The sequence below is a fragment of the Puntigrus tetrazona genome, chromosome 24 (assembly GCF_018831695.1).
Source record: "Puntigrus tetrazona isolate hp1 chromosome 24, ASM1883169v1, whole genome shotgun sequence".
Lineage (NCBI taxonomy): Eukaryota > Metazoa > Chordata > Actinopteri > Cypriniformes > Cyprinidae > Puntigrus > Puntigrus tetrazona.
In genome coordinates this window covers 15,883,515-15,892,974 of record NC_056722.1, presented here as the reverse complement: position 1 = coordinate 15,892,974, position 9,460 = coordinate 15,883,515, and the positions used below count along the sequence as shown (strand labels likewise).

The 9,460-nt window shown below is 38.8% G+C and overlaps 1 pseudogene; it reads left to right on the top strand.

Annotated features, from left to right (window-relative positions):
• The window catches only part of LOC122330215, a 10,671-nt pseudogene extending 1,211 nt beyond the window's left edge, over positions 1-9,460 (top strand).

Here is a 9,460-nt window from a genome sequence, read left to right as displayed (position 1 = left end):
TGACTGACATGCAAAAACAAATTAAATAATCAAGAGAGAGCTTTAAAATAGCCAACATCTTTTCTTTTTCTCTTCAGGGAGTTTCCAGCTCTGCAATCCTGCATGAGTGCAGCGTAAAAGCCCAGGGAGGTGGGTGGGCACTGCCGTCTCCCTCACTCAAAAGAAGAGAGCCGCGCAAGCTTGACAACATGCTGAAGAGAGTCCGAACTCTCACAGACACACTCAGCAACCTTTCGCAGGTACAATAATGGTACCAGAAAGAGAACGAAAAATGCTGAGTTGAATATAAGATTACTTGATTAATACAAAATGCTGTATGACAAACTTTGAGGATCACCTTCTGATTCCAGCCATGTATCCTAGCACTTAGGGTGTTATGGGAGTGAATATGCAGTTTCTGCTCTTCATTTTTTATTCTGGATTGTAACCATGCGTGGAGCAGTGACTCTGTATAGGTTTAGACAGGATGAGAGATCTTGGAGCACCTGCTACTAGTCACTTCCTTTTTCCTCCGTGGCCAGACTCCTATCAGGCCCAACACGGCCAGGAGTTTTCTAAGGAATGTGCGAATGCAATGAACATTGCCAGCACTGTGGAAAAATTGTGTTTTGTTTGTTGTGTAGCGAGGTCCGCCAGCTGTACCAAATGTAATCGCAAAAGTAAATAGATTTTTACACATTTTGGAGAGAAAATGTGCACTAAATAGGTGGTTGCTAGAAGTGTACTTTAGGTTCAAAATGTTTCTTTCCTAAGTCAAGATATGACTCAACATATTTCTCCTTTTCAGTTGTCACTAATCTTCCAATCAGGTGAAAATTAAATTTAGTAAAATAAAAAATAAAGTTCAAATATTAAATTACACCCCACTTCTTGTTTCTCTTTTTGTTCATATAATTTTTTTGTACTTGTTATTTTAATACATTGCAGTGCAATGCAATACTTGTATATGAGATTTAATTTGATTTTTATTCAATTTAATTAGATTGTATTTTAGATTTTACTTGCTGATTTTTTTTCTTTTACTTCTCATTTTAAATTTGAAACATTTTTTAAAATGCCATATATATATATAAGTATTTATTTATTTATATTAAGTTCATAGTATTCATGTTGGTAGCACAAAGTTTGTTCATAACTCAGTTTTGTGCAGTACAAATAGGACACTTCTAATACTCTTTCATTGTTTGTTCAAAGTACTGTTCAAAGTATGACAAAAATAAGATTGTGATTTTAAATTTGGTTAGATTTTTGCTGTATTGTGAATAATTACCTTTTCTATTTGAAATATCATTTGTTCTTTAGGTCTGCCACAGATAGCCTGCTAAAACCCTCTGACTCTGTTTCCTCGACATCTGCCTCTGAAAAACCAGAATCAGCCATGGTTGAATCCCGAGACTGCCTCAGTTGCACCTCAGAGCTCCACCGTGAGGTCAGAGGCCATGACGTCAAACTCTGTGGTGATCCACCATGCCCAGGCTTCTCCGGTACCTTCGCAACAATCTCAGCAATCAACAGCACCCTCACCCATTCCCCTGCCGCACTAAGATCGCAGAGTCAACCCCTTCACCCACCAAACAGCTCAAAAAACCTCACTCGAGCAGACACCAATACCAAATAACAGCAGTAATGGAGTCTCTTCTAATGGCATCTCATGGCAAAGGTCCTTCTCCAAACTTCATCGCAGGAGATCCACGCAGTCGCAGCAAGAACAAAAAACAGAGCTGTGTCAAATAGAGGTGAGTACTGCAAGTTAAACCAAATAAGTAGAGGTTAAAATTGTGCGCATCCATTATTTAGTTACTTTTTGATTGGTGTCTTCAGGCTGTAGAGAAAGAATGGGAGGAGAAGAGGCAGAACATGGGTCATTGGTGATGGGCAAGAGTTCAGAACGGATGCTCCTGGAAGCAGAAGCTTAACATGCTCAGAGGAATACCAAACCTGAGGTGCTCCATTGAACCTGAGGGCTGTCCTACACCGATTCCTGCCTCCTGGAGGAGGTGGAAGAAAAAATGAGCCCAGTTGGCAGCACCAGCAGAACAGGGTAAGAGGTCGAAAAGACACACTTAGAGGTCTTTGAGACAACTGTTGAGGTGGTGTTTAGAGCTTAATTTTGTTTCTGCAGATGACAATCAGCCAAATTCTGAGAAACCTACTAAGACTGCTCCAGAGAAACCTCCCAAACCTCTGGAGAAACCAGTTAAGTCAGCTTTGGAGAGACCTCTTAAACCCAACCTATCCATCAAATCCAGCCAGGAGAGACAAAATAAGACTCAGGAAAAAGTTGTTAAGCTTCAGACCACAGAGAAATCCAACAAGTCTCCACCTCCACCCCCACCTCGACTAACCTACACCACTAACACCGGGATGACCACCAACCCGGTCTGAGAGGTCATTTACACTAGCAGGAAGGAGTCTGTTATGGTAAAGTGTTTGCAGAACAGATTTTTTACTGTGTCTGAAGTACAAAACTAAAAATCATATTAATAATAAAAAGACAATATTTATGTACATGTATTAATAAATAAATATTTATTAAATAAAATATTAATAAATATAATTTATATATATATATACATACATACACACACATATATAATCACACACTTTTAATGACATAAAAATGTTATAAAATGAAATAATAAGACTTTATGCTCATTAGTTAATGCTAATGAATTCAATAATTTTTTGTATCTAACAATGAGCAATATATCTGTTACATTATTTATTAGTCTTTGTTAACATTAATTAATAAAAGCACAATCATTAGCTCAGCTTCATTCGTTAGCATTAACAGACAAAACACTGAATTTTAATAATACATTGGTAAATATTTTTAATTATTTTGTTATCTAATGGGCTATCTGATGTTAACAATTACTGTAAAGTGTTAGAAAATAAATAAATAAATAATAATACAATTTTTTTTTAAAATGAATATAAGGATTATTTAATTATATTTATTTTTTTTTAATAATTATTAATATAACTCATTTTGTAGGAGGGTGAAGAGGAATCTGAACAGTACAGCATCTCAGCCTGAACCAAAACCTCCAGAGGTGGAAGCCTAAACTCCATTACTCCTCCACTCTATCGCTGCCTCAGCTATTACTGAGGAAGAGGATGAGGAGACAAGATTATGGCAGAGTGTATGGTGAGATACACATAATAAACTCACTTTAAACACGTAAACATATACATGCACACTAATACAGACTTGTAAGCATAACTTCATGCTCCTAATGAGTATAAATGCTTATAAATGAACATGCTCACTTACCTTTACTAACTATAGGTGTCTTTATGTTTTTTTTGCTTGATGTTGGGGTATAAAATTGCTTTTGGTGTGGGTGGTATGATGTTTAAGGTATGCCCTGTGGCCTGCTCGTGTGGAAGTTTCATTTTCCTTCCTGTAGATTAGTTTCTTTTCTGACATTCTATAAATTCTACAATATTGAATTCTATGCATTTTTTTTAAAAGAAAAACAAAACAGCTTTAAAATAATTAATAAAAGCATACAGGCTTAATAGGACAGAAAAGTGTTATATAGTGTAAAATATATGTTAAAGTCTAAATATATGCAAAAAGAATTGCATAGAAATAAAAATGATAATACAGATAGATAGATAGATAGATAGATAGATAGATAGATAGATAGATAGATAGATAGATAGATAGATAGATTGATTTTAATTTGATTAACTAAAATACATATAGGCAGATAATGTAATCTAATTTGATTAAATTAATTTAAGATCATTTCATTACATTGTACAGTAATCATGAACAGGTTTGCCCAGTGGGCAAATTCTAATCTTTTATCCCCTTCCTCACAAATAAATCTTCTCTTCAGGTTTTCCAGTATGTTTCTTTTAAGGAGGTAGGGCCTTAAGGGTTTGGTAGAGCCACAGGATCAGAGAGCTAAGACCTGGGTCTTACTGCCCCTTAAAGATAAGAAGGTAAAGGATATGATGTCCTTTAGTAGACTCCCTCCAACTGCCTGCCTGTGCCAGCCGCTTGTCCCTGATGGCTGATCTTGCAATGCTTGTATGGCTTTCTTCCCCTTTGCTAACTTCCTCTGTACACTCTTGTGATGGGTATCTGACACACAAAAATGTTCTCTCTGTTCTTTAAGTTAAATTCTGTTCTTTCTCTTTATTTCTGCTGAACTCAAGTGAGTTGTGCTGATTGTGGTGATGTAGTGTGAGCCAAAGGGGGGAAACAGATATGATTGGGTTTTGTGTACTTTGGAGTCATCCAATCAATAAACTAGATTTTCACACCTGCTGTCAAAGGTGTGTGTGTGTGTTTTCTTTTACATTTAGCATTTTAGTAGAAAATAAAAGCGTGATTTCAATTAGAGACAATTTAATTTGCAAAACTTACCTGAGGTTACATTTATGCTTTTACGATGTACATTTAGAGGTTGAGTTATCTAACTGGGCATAGCATAACTTCAGATTGTCCTGGGCCAAATGTTAGAAATTCTAGCAGACTTACTAGAAAGATCAGACTTACTTTAATGTACACATCTAGTTTTTCTTCAAAAGGGCCAATGTCTAAATCATATGTATCAGCAGAAATGCAACTTGGATTGGTTACTGAGAATTTTAGAGACACTTTCAGCTAGCAGTCTGGAGTTCAGAATTTATTCTTTAATCTTCTCACTTTGCTGCATGCCTGCTACTGTATAAGCCTCCTTACTTATTTAATGGGTTTTCAGTCTCACTTTCTCTTTATCTTCATTTTCACAGTATTTTCTCACTGCTAAAACTGTAATGTGTAATATAGAATTTACAGCTGAAATATAACCAATAAGAACCTTTGTTATGAGAATGGGAAAGTTGAAAACTGTTGGTACATGCGATACAAATCTAAAATCACGCTTCATTTTTTGTGCATAGTTTTGAGCATTTTTCAGATTAGATCACAATTGCCTTAGGTCTAGTCTCCAGATTATTGTTTTAACTCCCTATTTAGTTTGTTTTTCTGTCATTAAAGCCATTCATTGTATATTTTTAAATGATTACTGTAGAGAAGCCAAATAATCTTAGATGTACAGCTATAACATATCATTGGCATCATTCAGGTTAAAAACATATCTACGTACAATTCCTAATATTAACAAATATTTGATATTTAGGTAGAATATATGATCTAAGAATGTGTTGCATCAAAAGCAGCCTAAATCTTTTCATATGGTCTTAGATAGCTTATAGACTGCTTATAGACTTTTTGTGAAGTGATGTTGTTCCACAAACCACAGAATACTGAAAACCAAGACGACAAGAACTCCTGATACAGATGAGAATGGCAACAATACACCGCAGAGTCCTGGGGTGAGCTGCATTATTATCACATTATTATAAAATTTAAAAGAAAAATAATCAAAGTATGATAGCTTAAAAAAAGAACATTTAACTGTCATTTAACTGTTACTAAAATAGTTATGCAATAGTGTTCTGTGAATCCTCATAGTAGATTCAGTAATGGCCACGCCAATTGTAGAATATAATTAATACCGGTAGGATTACTAACATTTATATTTGGCTCATGAAACTATACCTAATTGAAATGTCTTTTTTTCTGACCTTTGACCTTTTAAGGTCATCTACTATGTCACAGCTCAGATCGCCAAGGGAACTCCATCAGCCTCAGAGGAATCAACAGAACGTAGAGATGCATCACACTCTCCACCATCACAGGTGTCACATGTCAATGCTTCTGACCAATGCCAAAGCCAGCTGCAGGTATCCACTAACAAATTTGGCATCCTCAAAAGTAGCGGCCCAGCCAGCTCTTCTGCCGCTTCTACAACAAAATCAGCTGTCCTGTTCAGCCTCGCTGAAGTCAATCCACCCTCTCCGCTGGAAGAAGTTCCAGCTAGCCCCACCCAAGGAAAAGTTCATGTGGTCAAAGCTGCCTCAAGTGCAGGTTAGCATAGAGGAGAGGGTAGAGTCTCCAACAGCAATGTGCTCACCAGTCACTTTTGAAAACACTGCACAGATTTCTAAAGCAGTCCCTGCTGGGACAGATATAGCAAATCAGAAACTTTTATTTGGTCTATCCAAGGTGAAGGAAAAGAAATTTGAGGAAATTGAGGAAAATAATGAGGCTCTCTCTCAGTCCCTGGGATTGTCAGGGAGAAGAGCCACCTCCACCTCCTCCTGATAACTTTGCCTTTATGATCACTAACACCAAGGTACAAGCTCTTTCCACTGGAGAGTACCCATCGCCAGTCAATGCCAAAAAAGGTTGTGTGCAGACGGGTAACTGCTGGCAGCAAACGCCCAAAGCTCTTCTGAAAGTGGCACAGCATCAGGAGGTGATGTCTGTACTACTGGACCCACTGGTGCTGACAATGCCAGTAAAAAGCCAGTCATCATCATCTTTGATCGCAGCCAATGGATATCCGCTCAGCCTACAAACGCTCTACTATCTTTGAATGTGAGGAGGAACTAGAGCTGATGCTTGCAGAAGAAAGAATAGATGAGGAGAGTGAGGAAGCTGAGGAAGAAGAATGGATTATGAGTACAGGTTAAACAGAATGGAGATGGTAGGGATTCTGAAAAAAAGTACTGTTTCAAATTCTCCTGCAGATATCACAGATGGTCAAGTCAGGGAACTCTTCTTCATCCTCAACTTCGCCTGAGGGAGGGGCATTAGTAGATGTTGCTGGTGATGCAAAGCAAGACGGAAAGAAGAAGTTCTGGTTGAAGTTCCCCAAGAAACAGCTAGCAGCATTAACGCAAGCCATTCGAGCTGGAAGTAAACAGGCAAAAGACTTTGCAGGTTGTTGTCTATGAGGATGAGGAAGAGTCAGATGGGACTGTGAAACAAACACAAAGAGACCAAGAGGTTCAAATTGCTTGCTCCAAAACAGAGTCTTCTAAATCAAATCAGCAGGAGCCTAATGGCCTAACAGACGAGATTCAGAAGAATACCTACAAAACCCTTTGAGACAGTCTAGAGCAAAACCATAAAGCAGCTAGAGAACACCATTTGTGAAATGGGACCAAGTCTTCAGAAGAGGTTGAAATCTTGGTGAACCCTGGAACTCAGGACAAAAGGACTGAAGAGAGTTCAGGGCACACAGAGAAAGGATCTTTCTTCCAAAACCTTGGCACCAAGGTCGACTTCTGCCAGTAAAGGTCCTGGTCTAACAGAAGAAGACAAAACCACAGCTCCTTCCTCGGCCTGCCATCATACCAACTACCGGGTTTCAGTCACACCAGTTCCCACCCAGCAGGTCTCTCTCTAGCTCCTACTACCTTAGCAAAGACTATGGGTCTGTCCTCTCCTCTTGCTCACAACTGCCTCCACCCTATCCAGTGACTTCTGAAGATCCTTAGCCTTTCCTGCAGTGGAGGCTACCAACTCTGGGATCTGAACTTTTAACACCTTCACATATTTTTATAAATATGGTGTGTTTATTTCTGGAGTGGTGTGTCATAGATAGACCTTGTGTGTTCACTGATGGTGCTATATAATCTTGTTAAGGCAGCCAACAACTTTCACTGCCTTAGAACCACAGTCTCATACTGTTTCTGGATCCTTTTGTGGGTTCTAAGGCAGTCCTTAAAGAAATTTGTTGGTATTCTGGGCTGGTTTGCATGTTTCCTTACTTTTCTTCTGGTACATGAACAATGTCATGGTGATACCACACAGATGTATTGTGTAAGCTTTGTCTTGCTGTGATTTAGCTTATAAACCACCTCAAATATGATACTCTTTTTGTTTCTTGCTTTTTATTCCTTTTTTTCTTCTGTGTGGTTTAAATCCTTTTTGCAGAATGCCAGCGTGGTGTCACCTAATAGTCGGATGCCGGTGCCTGTTTCTGCCAAGGCTAGGCAGCAACCGGGCACCTCAGAGAAAGAGAGGGCAACAAAACCGCAAAAAGCTACAGGACTCTCAGAGGCAGTTCCGCCAGGTAGTCTTATCATAGGACCACTTGTCCAGTCAGAAAGACACACACAACTAGGCATAGACTGAATGCTCAAGAGGAAAGTCAGTTATTGCAGGGCTTGTACTGAGATGAGGAAAAAAGAACTAACAAAAAAATACCTGATGAGACCGAATAAACTGTTCTTTGGTTAAGGCCTAGTGTCGTAAAGCTGTCTTTGAACGCTGACGCTTTGCTACATTTTTTTTTTTGAATGGCTGGGACCTAAGGCAACTGACTGTTATTTCATAATACCATCAAATGCTTCTTCTGCATGTTTGCTTTGCTTTGTGGCTTTGGTGCTGTAAAAGACAAACTAATTTACAAAAGGAAAAGAAAAAATATAAACTCCACAGTCACTGCTTACCTAACATTAGGTCTCTTTAACTTAAATACCACTGACATCTAACCCTACACACACACTAATGAACTATGACAACTTACTGTTCCCTTGTAAGTCAGGATTTCTATCTGTTTAACCCAATTTTGACCCTTTCCTGTTTCTTACCTCTTGGAGGAATCTGCAAACCCTGGCCTCAATGCCCAGTGTCCACAAATCCACTAAGTCCCCATTATCCTGTGGATGCTCTCTCCTCCCAAATTGTACCTCCTCTATTCCTCCTGGAGCCTCCTTTGGTTATGAGTACTGGCTGGTTGCACTCACTCTACGCAATACTCACTCTAAAACTTACAATCCTATCGTCCCCTCACCTTCACTCTCCTTTCCTTCTACAATCTATTTTAAATTATTTTTTATATATTTTCACCCTCAAGACAGATAGTTTTTTGTTGTTGTTGTTATGTGTGTGTGCCTTTAGTATTTTCACCCATATACATGTAGTTTCTGTGTCTTTGATAATCTATCATGATTAACTGTAGATTCCAGTAGTATTATTTGAAACATGTTTAGAAATTTTTACGTATTTTAATCATAAATTCCCAATGTTGACAATCAGTGTGTTTTGGCATCTTTGTTCGTGAGGCTAATGGAAGTGCTAAGAGATCTGGAGGAGATCCCAAATCCACTTCTCCTACTGTGCCTGCTTCTAAAATTCCTGCTGCTTTTTCTCTCTAGTACGGGAAAAGGCTTGAAACCAGTCTGATTCTACTAATATTGTTAATTCTTCTTCTCCTTTATCTTCCTCCCCTTCCCACTAGCAAATCTTCTATCCCTCCTCTCGATCCAGTTCCACCCCTCCTCTCATATCCTCCTTTCTAACGGTTCTTTAAAATTTGCCCCTCCCACTCACAGCACTAAAGGCCTCTCTATTCCCACGCAGACACAAAATGGTCGACCTTCCTCCTCTTCCTCCTCTTCCTGTTCCCACTCCCCTTGTCCCCGACTATGTTGAGTCAGAGCGCTAAGAGTATCCGTACCATTCACACACCCAGCTTCACCAGCTACAGTCGGGCCACACAACGGAAATGCCGGTAAATCAGCTATTCCTACTGTAACTCTCGCTAAGGACGCGTGGCGTAGAATGCTTCGCTGCTTCAGCAACCATTTATGTATCTCCTAA